This window comes from Mustela nigripes, chromosome 3, assembly GCF_022355385.1.
Source record: "Mustela nigripes isolate SB6536 chromosome 3, MUSNIG.SB6536, whole genome shotgun sequence".
NCBI lineage: Eukaryota > Metazoa > Chordata > Mammalia > Carnivora > Mustelidae > Mustela > Mustela nigripes.
In genome coordinates, this window is record NC_081559.1 from 3,897,123 (window position 1) to 3,911,494 (window position 14,372).

The 14,372-nt window shown below is 50.5% G+C and overlaps 1 protein-coding gene across 3 annotated transcripts in view; it reads left to right on the plus strand.

Annotated features, from left to right (window-relative positions):
• The first annotated feature begins 312 nt into the window (after nt 1–312).
• The window catches only part of MYO1B (myosin IB), a 176,305-nt gene continuing 162,245 nt past the window's right edge, over nt 313–14,372 (plus strand). The window contains exon 1 of one of the 3 annotated variants that reach the window (XM_059393086.1): nt 313–479. The gene's annotated coding sequence lies outside the window, so the exon portion shown is untranslated. The remainder of the gene's footprint in view (nt 480–14,372) is intronic. The other 2 variants (XM_059393088.1, XM_059393089.1) reach the window with 2 other exon arrangements.

The following is a 14,372-nucleotide window of genomic DNA, read 5'->3' on the forward strand; positions in this document are numbered from 1 at the left end:
CGCGGGCCGCGACGCCCCCCGTGCTCGCCTCTGCGTTCGCGGCCGCGTCCCGACCTGCCCCCGCGCAGGCTTCCGCGCGCGCTCACCGGGGGGCGCTGTGCCGCCGCGCCCGGAGGCCGGGGAGGGTGGGCTCGGGGGCGGGGGCTCCGGGCCCTGCCGGCGCGCGCAGGGGCGAATCCCAGGCGGCGAGGTCGCCGCCCCCGCCCCTCGGCCGGCCCCTCGGCCTGCGGGGGAGAGGGGAGTGGCCGCGCGCCTCCCGCCGCAGCCCAGCGCCCCGCGGCAGCCGCTCTCCGCAGTCGGGCGCGCACGGGAGCCCGGGCGCGGCGCGTGGAGGCGGTGCGGGAGCGCGGGGCGCGCGAAGGGACAGCGTCCGCCCGGCAGCCTCCGTCGAGCAGCCGCCGCGGGAGCCCCGCAGCTTCGCGCCCGGCGCGCGTCCCGGAGCGCGAGGACGACCAGGAGGCGCAGCGGCGCCCGGCGAGGTAGCGCGAGCCTCTCCCCTTCTCCCCGGCCCCGCCCGCTCGCTCCGGCCGCGGCCCTCCGGGGGCGGCGGAGGGGGCGCCTCGCGCCTTTGTGCCCGGGGTCCCCGCGGCCCCGCCGCAGCCCGCGGGGCACAGGTCGCCGGGGGCCGCGGCGTTGCTGCGGCGAGAACCCGCGCACGCCGGAGGTCGCCGGGGTGGTCGTGACTCCGCGGTTGCTTGGGGCGGGCGGGAGCGACGCGGCTTGGGAGCAAAGTTGCTCTGACTCGGCGGCCCCATCCTCCCGGCACCCGTGGGCGGCGCGGAGCCCCGGTCCTCCTCGTCCCCACCACGCCCGTCCCGTCCTCCGGCCCGCAGCGGGTGCCCGGCCCCGGCTCCGCGGCCCGGCCCGGCTGGGGGGCGCCTCCGGTGGGGGGGGAGCGCGGGGAGAACAATGGGGCGTCCCGGGAGCGGGGTTCAGGTGCGGCGCGCCCCGGCGGCGGCGGAGCGGGGTGCGGGACCCGAGGGGGCGTCCCGCGCGTGCGGCCGCGCTGCGCTCCTTTGTTCCGCCGCGGCCGAGGGGCTGCCCCGGGTCCCGTTTCCTGCCGGGGCCGGGGCTGCTTCACGGTGCTGGGGAGGAAGGGGAGGGAGCGGCGCCGCAATGAAAACCAGATCAGGACCCGGAGTCCCGGAGGGCGCTCGCTGGCGCCGCGGAGAGGGTGGGGAGGGGCGGAGAGGGCGCGCTGCGGAGCGGAGCGGGGGCCCGGCGCACGCCTGTCGTCCGCGGGCCGCGGTTCCCGAGCGTCTTTGTCGCGCTTTGTTCGCCCGCGGTCAAGTCGTGGCCGCAACAAGTTGTGCACTTCTTGAGTTCGAGGCGCTCCCAGTGTCGCTTTGCTGAAACCCAATCGTGGTTACTTGGGAAGACTTTCTTGGTGAGGGATCAGGGGCCTTGTGTGTCGCTGTGTGCCGTGGACGTGTGTGTGTGGCCAGTGGGTATCGGCATGAGTGCGAAGGAGGCACATTTTATAGAACTGATTTTGACATAAAACAGCTTTCTCCACTGTAATATAGTATAACAGTTTTCCAGGAATGTTTGAGGGGAAACCACTATAAAATTAGACATTGCTAAATAAATGAATCAGGTTATGTAACCCGGAGTTGAAAAACCCTTTTGTAGGCTTTCCCAGAAAACACACCCCACACACCCCGGTGGCTGGAGTTTGAGTTAAGGACCCACTGCTTCTGGGCTTTCCCTCCCCCAGTGCGGACCACCTGGACTAAGAGAACTCATACCGTCCTGCCCAATGGGATTTTTTATTTATTTATTTTTTAGGGGTAGAATTAAATCTAATATGGTGGACGTTTGTTGAGTGATCCTTTTCTAGATTGAAATCCAGAAACCCAGGAGGAAAGGTTGACCTGGTAAGGGAGCTGGAGGCATCAAATGATGAGTGTTTTTGAATGGGGTATTCCAAGAGAAACTGTTCCGGGAGGAGGCTGACACTTCCAGGCATTCATGGTCTGTGCCTATGGGACCCTGGTGGAAGGATCCCAAAGTCCGACCCAAGGTTAGAATTACTGTGGGATAATTGAGGAGACATCCAGGGATGGCCAGTGACCAGAGGTGGCAGGTGACCCCTGCCCTGCCTCTTTGACAACTCTGCAGACCCACGGTTAAACCATCCCACTGGGCATTTGATTTAAGACAACCAAGTTTGAAAGCCTCTTAACCTTAGAAGGGGAATTAGGAGCTTACTCCAGGGGGAAAAAATGTTTCCTGCCCACGAAGTGGTAATGGAAAAGAGCTGTGTAAGCTGCTGCTGAGGGCTTGTCTTTTTCAAGGGGGATGTGGTCACATTCTTAGGCCAAGCTGAGAAGCAGTGGGACTTGTCCTCAGGAGCCATCACGCTGTGAAGCTGGAGTGGGATGCTGTCCAGCCATCAAGCTGTTTGCTGCTGTAACTAACACACTGCCTGGCAAAATGTGGTGCCACAGGCAGCACACAGAGGGGACAGAGGGAGACTTTTTCCATATTATTGTTGTTGTGGTTGCCATTTTGGACTTTTCATTTATGTTGGGAATTGCTTTGTAAGATGTGGCACAGTTGGATTCCTCCCAGCTACACTTTGGAATATACACTAACAAGGAAGCCGGAGAGTGTGTTAGCTGCTGCTGGAGACGCGGGTGGGGCTGGGGGGGCTCTTATAGGGCTTGTCTCTGGCCCTAGGCGCTGCCCATGGATCTCCCTTTGTGTGGTGAGGCTGGCTGCACCCCCTTCCTGGGTTGGGATGAATCATCAGTTTGTCAAGCCTGGTGTTAAAGACTCACTCTCCTGGGTTGCTGCACAGTTATGCAAAGCAAGGAGGAGCTTCTGACCTCAGTGGGGAAGGAGTGGGGGGTAGGAGTGGTTTGTCGAAGAAGGGATCCTCAGAGTGTGGGATCCATGTTTTTAGCATTTGCCCCCCCCCCCATTGTGAGGTTCTCCCCTTTCCCCCCACCCTTCTACTATTTTTAGTGGCTGGATAGTTGGATTTTTGTTAAATAGTCTAACGGTAATTGTCACTGTCATTTAGTAAGTGTTTACTGTGTATTATTCCGTGAATCCTCACAACTTGTTAAAGTGGGTATTATACTCATTTTACAGTTGACAGGAGGCCTAGGGAGATGACTAGCTTGCTTCTTACACCCTACTTTCACTTGAGGTGAAAGTCCATATTCTTTTTAAGGAAACACTGTAAGGTATGATATCTTAAAAGAATTGGAAAAACAGTAGCTCAAATAACTATTTAATTTGCCTTTTGCAAATTTCTTATCACTTTCTTATATATTACTGTAATGATCCTTTCAGAAACCTGTGGGGGCACCCGGGTGGCTCAGCATCTGCCTTCGGTTCAAGTCATGATCCTGGGGTCCTGGAATGGAGCCCCTGGGTGGACTCTCTGCTCAGCAGGGAGTCTGCTTCTCCTTCTCCCTTTGCCCTCCCCCTGCTGTTCTCTCTCTCTCTCTCTGTCAAATAAATCAATAAAATCTTAAAAAGAGAGAGAGAGAAATCCCTGTGAGGTTTGGAAGGCACAGTTAGTGACATCACAGCTCTTAAAAGTGTATTTGCTAAAAAGCTCTATGCTGTGTGATAGCCTGTGTGCATACGCTTTAAGTGAAGGAAACTTTATGTTTAAGAAGTTAGGCAGCCAATATTTAAAAATAAGTTCTTTTTTGGAAACATTTAAAAGTGGTGGAATGGAATAGATCTTACCCAATGTTTAAGCATTTTGTATTCACTGACATCCGTTTTAGCTCTTTTCATCTTATAGCCTTTCATAGAGCAGCATACTTTGGAGACCCAATGCCAGAGTGTCTTTTTAGAGGAGAAGCAAGGAGGGAAGGAATGTGGTTATAAAGAGGAAGTGGGACATTGGAATTGGAAACACACGCAGAACAGGGGGGGATTTTCCCAGCATGTGCTTTCGGTCCTGGCCTTCGCCTTTTGCAGAAGACATTCTTCCTTAGGGAAGTGTCAAGGGTCTTTCTTTACAATACCTCTGAGAACATCAGCTTTCTGTGCTCATGGGAACACATATTCCACGGAAATTCCAGGCTCATCCTTTCCCCAGACGGGAAGTGAGCTTAGGTGTCCCTGTGAAAAGGGAATGGAAATGGTATCCAGTCCTTGGGGAGGCCTGGAGGGTGGTCATGGGCAGGAGACGCCTGACCTTGCCCCACGAGCGACCGCTGAGTGCAGGAGCGGAATGGATTTGAACACTTGGCATCATCGACTGGGTCTGGATTTCTCAGAATGCTCCTGGGCAAATGGAAAAGTCAATATTGGTTTTTTATTTTGTTTGTTTCTAAGATAAGACTGTAAAGACTGAAAGTTCTATCTTGTTTAATTATTTCAAATAATGATGGGACATCGTTTAGGGTCTTCAGGGACTGAGGTGTCAGTGCAGTCACTTCTGTCTCTTGTCATTAAGTTCCCCTTCAGTGGGTATGTGGACGGAGGCAGACTGTGGTCTGCTGAGCTCTGTCACGGGGCACCTTCCGGCTCGCCCCCGAGCGGGATGAAGGGTGAGTCATGGCATCTCGCTCCTGTAACCTTTCCTGGCTTTCTTTTCCCTTGTCGGTACCTTCCTCATCCATTCACATTTTGTCAAGCGCACGGCTGATGGGAGGGAGGCGTGCATTAAAGAGCAATGAAGGAAATCCATTGTGCCTCAAAGGACACAGCCGGGCAGGCCACCGTGCGCGGAGTGGATGTTGGGGAAATGAAGAAAATGGCTGTGACAGCTGTGGTGACCAGGCCACGCCACCTCTCGCTGGCCAGACAAAAGCCGACAACAGACAAAAGCGAGGGAGTGGGAGGAGACGCAGCGCGGTGCCCACTCCTTTGTCCTCGCGCTTTCATTTCCTCCAGCCTCTGGTGGCGTGGAAGGGGTCAGGTCTCCAAACACCTGCCTCTGGAAGGTTGGGTTGGTCTGCAGGTTAGGAAGCAGCGTCCCGGAGGAGAGCGTGGGGGGTCCCGTTTTGGATCCCGAGGATGTACAAAGGGCCATTCCATGGGAGCAGGTGCTGAGTCCCGTGGGGGGCTCTGGCACCGGTAGGGGTAGGTGCTCGGTGCCTCCCGCTTCCTTCCCTGCCTGCGGGCATCCTGTCCTCGGCTGGCGCTCAGCCTGGCTGGTCCAGCCGCACTAAGGCTGTCTGCAGACTTCAGAGTGTTTGCCTTGTGGACAAGAAATGAATGAATTTCTTTCAAAATGTTTTGTATGATGTTCCTGCTGTTGTTAGTGAAGTGGTAGGTGCTTTCTCTGTGTCGGCCCTCATCTTGGGTACTTTGTTTTCCTGTTTTTTTTTTTTTTTTTAAGGTAGGTTAGGAGCCCGGCATGGAGCTCAAATTCCTGACTCTGAGATCAAGATCTGAGCTGAGATCAAGAGTCTGAATCTTAACCGACTGAGCCACCCAGGCGCCCCCCCCGCCACCCCCCCTGCCCAGGGCATTTTCTGTAGCTTGTTTGTGTCATCCGCATTGCTGCTTGCTCTTCAGCAGGAAGGATTTGTGGCTGAGGGAACTGAGTAATTTGCCAGGGCTGGTAGACATTAAGTCCTAGACTGTATGCTTTCCAGAACGTGTTGCCTCGTGGTGTGGTGTTCTTTGAAGCTTTGGGCCACTCTTAAGGAGGTTGTTTTATGGAGTTGGAGTGAGAGCCTCCCTCCTGGCTTGCTTCCTTTGTGACCTGGAGTCAGGGTTCCTGTGGGTGTCCGGGTGGGTTGGTTGAAATGCTTCTCCGTTTGTCCTTTTCTGGGCCCTGTGCTTGGCTCTCCCATTGTGCCTCATTTCTCCCCCCAATGAGGGTGACTTGGTGAACAGCCTCAGCCTTTTGGTGAGGAAACAGCTTGCCCGGTGATCTCTCTTACCCTCTCCTGGCACTTCCTTATCTGCAGGAATTAGATGGCCATCTGGGAGTTTCCAGGGGTTTTGTCGGGTCCTCTGGTCTGCAGTCTGTCCGAGAGCAGTATGTAGGCCGCGGGGCATCCAGGGGCAGTTCAGGGTCTGAAGGATTCGATGGAATGGTGAGCGCACCGCTGCAGAGCGGGGCTCAGGGAGTAAGACTGTGGACAAGGTGGGGAAGAGGAGGGTTGCTATGGAATTTATATTCCTCCAACATAGGCAGTTTTGGAAGGTGAAGTCTAGAGAAAAGGGAAAATTGACATTCTTCCTTTGTTGATCAGATAAACAACGCTGACCTTCTAAAAATACCAGGTGCCTGGCTCTACCAGATACCTCGAGAGGCCAAGAGGAAACCAGGCCTGTGCCTTCCAGGGACTGTCCCACGACCCTCCGTGGGCTCAGGAGGCTTGGAAATTGTACAGGTGTCTTCATTTTGCCTTGTGAATATGAAAATACAATTCCAGATTGTATCTTACACGGTTTTAAACTTGTTAAAAAAAAAAAAAAAGAAGAAGAAGAAGAAGAATTCAGCATCCTTAAAGAGATTTTTGAAAATGGAATTGAAGAGACAATGGAACAGATTGTTACCTGTTGGCGTTTGTTAACTGTGTGTGCCTGTCACTTTCCTACTGGTTTCATGAAAGCATTTTTCGTACACTTCAACCAAAACAACAACAACAAAAACTCTTGGTGTTTTTGAAAAACTTTTCAGCCTTGGTTAAAAAAAAATCCCGGTCAGCCCTGCATGCACTTTCCAATACCTCTTCTCTCTCCTCCCCTAGAGCTGCTTCCTTTTAAGTTTCTTTATTATTAACCCTGCAATGCTATTTGCAGTTCTTAGCTGATCATTTTTTCCCTTGAAGTTACTTCAAAAGGATCATCACAAATTCATTCATTTTAGCATCCCAGACTAAGTGCTCTTAGGAAAAGCTTTTAATTTTTATAAACCCTGGGCTTAGGCCAGTACACAAGGTTAGTGTCTTACTGGCACTCTGGTCACAGTTGTAGTGCATTGACCACAGTTTTGACCTCCCCTGATGTGGTGAACCATCTAGGAAGATGTCGTTTGCCTTGAAATCTTCAGGGTGTTGAGAGGTACTCGTAAAAATATACGAACTGCCACACTGGGTCAGATTCAAGCATCTGCCTTGTGCAGCACCAAGATGCTAAGTATTCCATGACATTGGGAGAGGGGGCCTGAGTGAGACATCCTAAATTTCTTTGTAGGTTTCATTGATCTCTTAAACATCTCTAATTGCATAATCTCTTAAAAGCCTTTCATTGATATATTTAAGTTCATATATTCGAATTCTTGAATTGTTTATTTTTTTCTATGTTTTTTATACATTCCACACCTCTAAAAGCAGAACTTGATAGTCTTGTATTTGTACTTGATAGTATTGGTATTTCGACTTCCAAGAGCCCGATTTTAGAATGGTAGAGTATTAAATTTGAAAGAGCTTAAAGGTCACTGCTGTAACCCTTGCCTCGTATTTGAGACCTGCTCAGGCTCATAAAATTGGCTGGGGATAGATCTGGGAACTTGATTGTAGTCTCTTAACTTCTTGCTCAATTTTCCTTCCAGCGGACTATATCACTGTCTCCCCAAACCCATCTAAATTCAAGCGTAGTGCCTGATACCTAATAGTTGACCCTCTTTTGACTTCACTGTTTGCGCTGAAAGCATTCCTGTCGTCATCTGGGCTGGAGATTCCAGAAGCATTACCTACTTCTCTATTTTCTGTGACCCATGCATTCATCCGGTCAGTTGTTATGTTTGGCTGATTGTTGCCTTTTATTTCCAAATCCTTAAGCCTCTATTCTGGCTCAGACCTCTAAAGGGCTGGGTTAGTAGAATGTAGCAATTTCCAAAGTGGGTTGTTCCATAAAAAGTTAGAAGGTTGAAAGAAACACCCATAAAGTGAGTAGATGGTGTGCTGTGAAAACAGGTATCTTTGGAGACATAGGTATTGGCTAAACAACATTTTAAGTAAGTTTCTTTGCAGAAAGGCTTCTCTTGGCCTTCTGTTTTGACCTCGGACTTTGGCTATCCCAGAGAGATAGAATATGCACATGTCCCCATTGGGTGCGCATTGACCACTTTGGGCGGGGCCCATTATAGGATCACAGGGCTGTGGTTCCTTCATGGAGCCATGTAAGTCCATTCCTAGCTGACTTTCTGTGAGAGTACTCATGTGATGTAAGCCCCACTCGGCTCACTCTCACGTATGTCTTGTGCTTGTTTCCTCATCCATTCTCCTGGATCTTTCCTTGCCCTGGAAGCCCCCTCTGCCTGTTACACAGCTTTCACAGCCCACTCGTGTTAGCGTCTTTGTCAAGATCCCCCAGACCCTTGCTCTTCTGAACCTAGAGCATTTATTGTTTCAGTCAAAACATTGAAAGTAACATTGCATACCTGTCATGGTTACATTGCTGGATTTTGCAAAAATGACATTTTCCATATTTGTGTCTGTTGACGTATCTCACACACACTGAGTTCTTCTCTTTCTCCACAGGTAAACTTGTACATGTTATCCGAGCATGTGGCTTATTTTGTTTTTGTGTTTAAATTTTGTGTTATTGGTGTTGCATTTGCATTTAGATAGTCTTCAGGGAGAATTGCCATCTTTGGGGCCTCATGGCTTGCCGTCTGCAAACTGATGTACCTCTCTATTTACCTAAGTCTTTTATGTCCTTCAGTGAAATTTTATAATCTTCCATGTTAAAAAAAAAAAAAAATCTGTTAGATTTGTGTCAAGGTGCTTCATGGTTTTTGTGGTCCTTGTGAATGGTCCTGGGAATTGCGTGTCATGTTTCTGACTGGTGTGCAGGAATGGTGTTGATTTTGCATTTGTTTTTAGATGGTTCTTGGCTGATCAAGTTTACATTTAAACTTGTGTTTGTTCTTCGAGCCCAGAGTTGGGTGGCTTATCTAATAGGGCACAAAATACCAACCTGTAACGGAAATGTCACAATTCACTCCATTTTTAAAATTACCTTAGGGACGCCAGCCAGGCTGCTGACTGAGAAAAGCACAAGACTCTGGATCTCAGGACTGTGGGTTCAAACCCCATGTTAGGTGTAGAGATTCCAAAAAATAAAAAATAAATAAAATAAACTTAAAAAAATAAAATAAAAACTGTTCCTTCAAAAAAATAAATAAAATTACGTAACACTTTTCGAAGTAAAGGGAGGTGACGTTTTCGTTCTATAGTGTATGCGTGTGTTCATTCTCCCGTGTTTGGGTGCCTAGTGTGTGCCGGATCCTGTACCGGTGCAGAGTCTTCAATGGTGGTAGAACAGACGTGGTTTCTGCTCTCACGGTGTATGAGGGGGGAGAGACATTGCAGAAATGAACACAGGTATCTATGACATACTTATGAATTGTGATGGGTGCTGTGAGGGAAAAGGACGGGGCGCCTCTGAGTATAAGAAGGGTGGGGAGAGGCAACAGTAGATTGCGGATTCGGGGACTGCCTGTCCGAGGACAGGGACATGCGTGCAGCCACCTGAGATGAGGTGCTGATGGAGGAAGAGAAACCTGAAGAACTTTCCAGGCAGTGAAAGCCAAGCTCAGAAGGCCCGAGATGGGGCTCTGTTGCAAGTGGTAGATTAATGGAAATTTTCGTGATCAACGACTTAAATCAACTTATTGCTTCTTAGTAAACCATCATCATAGTGGCATTACCTAGTGTGTAAAGTATGGTGACATGAAAATATTTATTTTTGATCAGGATGTTTCCCTTCCTAACTGAAAATCTGAATGAAACTGCTCGAGTTAAGAGAGCTTCTACGCCTGTGATGAGGCTTGGGCTGCGCAGCTGCCTGTCCTTCCTACCCAGCCCCCCATCTGAGTGCTGTTCCCCCACGCGCTGGCTTCTGCTACACTCGTCGGGATCCTGCTCAGACGGGGGTCTTGCTCTCAGTCTGGAGAGGCCCTGTGTGTCCTTGTGGGGAGGCATCCTGAGCAGGGCTACCTTTGGCTCTTCCCTTGCCCCCACCCCCGCCCTTGCCCCTTCTCCAAATACACACTGAAGGCTTTGGGGAGGGGCTTAGGGAGGGCTCCCATATGACTTACACACACCTCCCTCCGCTGGAATAACGGTTCTTTGGTCATTGTGGCTTTGCACCGGGGTCAGGGCGATGGGGCCTGGCGGGGTGGTGTCGTGGTTATAGGCCAGCTCTGGACAAGTATTGGTTTGGAGACTTGACTCTTCTGCCCAGTGCTCCCTGACTTGGGGCATGCAGCTTCATTTGCCTCCTGTTTTCTTATCTGCAAAAGGCGGGTCATAACAGCCTTCTCTTGGGGCCAAGGATTCCGCGTGTTAATGTGTGTGTGTCTAGAAGAGGGTCAGCAAACACTCCACGTAAAGTTTAGTTACTCCTCCTTGGTCTTTCCTGAAAATGGATTCCTGGGCTGCTTCCTTCTCCCGGCCAGACGCTCGGATCCGTTTGAATCCAAGCCGCGCGTATAATTCATGATTTGATACGGGACTTTGGTTACCCCTGAAAAAGATGTGGGAGTCAGGACGGCCAAGAAATACACCAGAGCCGCAACAGTGATTGTGGGAGTGCAGTAGACTGTGCTGACTTGCTGGTACCCTGCAGATTTTACACATTTTCTGTGATCTGTTATGTAACTTCTGTACAAATAATAATATGATAAAATCTTATGGAAAAAAGCCAGGCTGGCAGTTGCCCTAGTGGTTCGCTGAGGTGAGGCCGGAGAGGGGGACGCCTGGGTTCCAGTGCTCGGATTACATTTACACAGGGCGACCGAGTACTTCCCGCTAATGCTTCCTGTTGCAGACACACAACGGTATTTATGAAAAGTCTTTGGTAGAGTTATCCCAAAACACTAGATGGAGGGGGGACGCAGTTCCTTGTGAAACCCTTTATTCTTTGTTTCTTTCTGTCATTATTTTCCTTTTCCTTCCTTCGTGCGCTCCCTGAGTGGCCCCAGCCACCTGTCACTGACTCTCTTCTGGGCTCCTCTGACTCCCCTCCCCGTTATCGGTCCGTTTAACCCCCATCTTCCTCCTTCCCTTGCTGCCCTGCAGAAATGATGCACGTGTTTCTATAATTCAAAGGGTAAACTGTATTTCTTACTGTTAATTGTAAAACTAAATGTAACTTTTTGCCCTCAGAAATCTTAATTGAGCTGCCTTTTGTTTACTCACACCTGTAATTAATTAATTGATTGACTGATTTACTAACTAACTCTCTAACCTCTTGGGAGGGGGTTCTGTGGCTCCTGAAAGCACCAGGAATCTTGGGGGATTGGGGGGCTGAGAGCAAGGGAAGATTGAGGGAACGCTGAAGTTAAATTTTTCTCCTTTCCTTATTTTGCTTAGGCTGATCCGTATTGTTACCATTTCATTATGTGTCAGAATTTTTAAGCGTTTCCAAACTGGAAGAACAGAATTCTGGAAAATTACCAAAATGCGTTTTTACAAAGAAAACGCTGCCAAATCTGACACATTTCCTCAAAAGCCTGTTGATTTTAATTACTTTTTAAAAAGTTCAGTGAGCTTTCCAGCTTTCCTTTCCTGCTCTCTCGTACAATTGTGACGGAGGAATGGGCTTTCCTGCTAAGTTTGTTTTATCTGCAGGAATTTACCTTAAGCGGTGGCATCCTCTAATAGTGACACAGATTTCCGAGAGGATACGACAGCCGTGTTGCCCGGGCCGAGTAGAAGAGCTGTTTTCCTTGAGAAATATTGCTGATCGCAGTGACATTTCACAATTGGATGTGAAATCTGGTTGAGGGGATTTAAATCAGGTGATGCTTTCCTGTACCTTATTCCACAATTTATAATGCTTTTCATCTCTAACCACAAATGCCCCGCTTGAGTGTAACGTAAATATTTATGAGCATTCTCTCTCTGCGCGAGGAGGAAGGCCGACACAATTGCAGTAAAACCTGGATTTACAGAACGGGCGTAACTGGGAGCTCGTATTTCTTTTTCCACAGGATTCATCGTAGGAACCCTTTGAATCGGAAAGGCCGCATACACTGCTTGTGAGAGAGGCCGCGGCCCGGGAAGGTGTGTGCACGTGCACCTGTGCTGGGCGCCGGTGTTGGCGCGGACCCCCTCGCTGCGGGCGTGATTTCTGTGGCTGTTGCCGGTTTCATTTCATTTACACCAAAAATGGAGGAGGAGGAATCTGTTGAGTTGGTTGGTAGGAGGCTTCCGAGGATAGGGCGTGAGGGTTGAGGAAATAAAGGTAGAACTGTCAGCCCTGTCTTAATACCTCCCATCTGTCGCCAGCGTAGAAAACAACCCAAAAGGTGCGGGTAAGATGTTATAGGGAACGAAGCAGTTCGCGTCCTTGGGGGGGACCAGCTTTCCAGCTCATGGACTCTCGGATGGATGAGTTGTCACGTCCCTCCTCTTCGGACGGAGGAGACGCCCCTTTCCCTGGCAGGCGGGTGGGCAGACGCTCCCGAGGAGGTGGCTTCACCGCCTGTGCTACAGCTTCTGGCTTGACACTCGCTGGCCTGGCCGCAGCTTGCGTGTGACGACGGTTCCTGACTGGAGCACTTAGTAACCGCGCAGATGTCGCGAGCTCAGCTCCGCAGTCGTACAGCTGTTTGTACGTCTGGTTGGATTTCTTGAAAGAATCGGGTTCTGTAGGATCTCGTGCTGCGGGCGACAAGCACAGTAGGACTGAAGGGGACTTTATGTAATGGGAGTTTGTGTTGGGTGTTGCCGCAGATGCAGCGCGGTTCTGGAGCAAACCTCCCATGTCTCCTTCAGCCAAGCAGTTGGGAAAGTCCAGAATGGCTAGAACTCTCGCTTGGACATTGCGTACTAGAGAATCATCTTAAGAACATTCCAGAAAGTTTGGAAAATGGAGGAACTATCAACTATGGTTGTTTCTGAATATTCCTTTCCACGCTTTTTATGTGTATGTTTTAAGATCTGTGTTGCTGCTCAGTTTTTGAAATAAATTATATAGTTGTGAATTATTCCACTGAGTCCCATAATGTCCTCACACATTTCTTACTGTGGGGCTTTTGGGTTGCCTCCACTGTTTTGCTGTTGTGTGAATAATGCAGTGATGCACATTTTTGTACATAGGACCTTTTCCATATTTTGAATATTTATTTTCCGACAGTAGACATTGAGAACAATGATAGCTGGAGTGTGGGAGAGCTTCCCAGTTCCTGCGAGAGGTCAGGAGTGGCTGGCACCCAGAGGCCTGAGGGGATGGGTTCTGTTTGGATTATGGGGTCTCAGGGCAGTGAGCGAGGCTTGGCAGACCCTGAAATACAGGGCCTGGAGCTCAGAGACAAGCCAGGGCTTGAGGTCCAGGAACCTCAAGGAAAGGGACTGCGGCATCCGGTCGGAGACGTTAAGCTTGCTTGGAGGGTGGAATGGCGAGAGAGGAAGGTGGGTGGTGGAACCCCGGTGAACCTCGTCTTGTGATGAGTGCCGGAAGGAGAGGCCTCTAAGGATGAGGAGTGGTGGACGTGGGACCTGGGCAGCCGGGAAGGAATGGCCCCGAGGAAGCCGGGGTAGGAGAGAGTGCAGTGGGCAGTAACCAACAGGCAGGGACATTTATCAGAGGCTGTTTCAGTGGCGTGTGGCAAGGGTCAAAGGAAGGCCTTGTCAGAAACCTTAGTTGTGTGGAGGAAGAGGCTGGAAGTCGACAATTGCCAGAAGGGGTCGTAGGCTGGTTTATTAGTCTGCTAGGGCCGCCATAACAATATACCGCAGACTGGGGAGTGGAAACAACAGAAACGTATTTTCTCGCAGTTCTGGAGGCCGGAAGTCCAAGAAGGTGTCAGCAGCTTTAGAGCCTTCTGAGGCCTCTCTCTGGCTTGTAAACAGCTGCCTTCTCTCTGTGTTCTCATCTGATTGTTCCTCCATCTATGTCATCTGTGTCCCTGTCTTTTCTGTGTAGAGGGACGCCAATTGTATTGGGGAAGGGCCCATAATAGTGGCCTAGTTTTCACTTAATCACCTCTTTATCACCTATTTATTTATCTATTTATTTTTAAAAGATTGTATTTATTTATTTGACAGAGAGAGAGAGAGTACAAGCAGGGGGAGCAGCAGAGGGAGAAGGAGAAGCAGACTCCCCACTGAGTCGGGAGCCTGTTGCAGGGCTCGTTCCCAGGACTCGGAGGTCATGACCTGAGCCAAAGGCAGCTGCCCAACTGACTGAGCCACCCAGGCGCCCTTAATCACCTCTTTAAAGGCCCTGTCTCCAAGTACAGTAACATCCTGAGGTTTGGGGGTTAGGGCCTCAACATATGAATTTGGAAGGGGGACACAATTTAGCCCCGACCACATGGCTTCTAGGCCTGAAAACCCCCTCTCCTTCCTTGTCCTGTGCTCCCCGTCCTCCTCATCTGCTCCTTCTTGTCCCACTTGTCTCTTGGCTTCGGTGGCCTGTGTTCCTCTGGTCTCAACCCTCCCTCCTCCTGGTCCCTGGGTGTCGACATCCTGCAGGGTTTGGGCCTT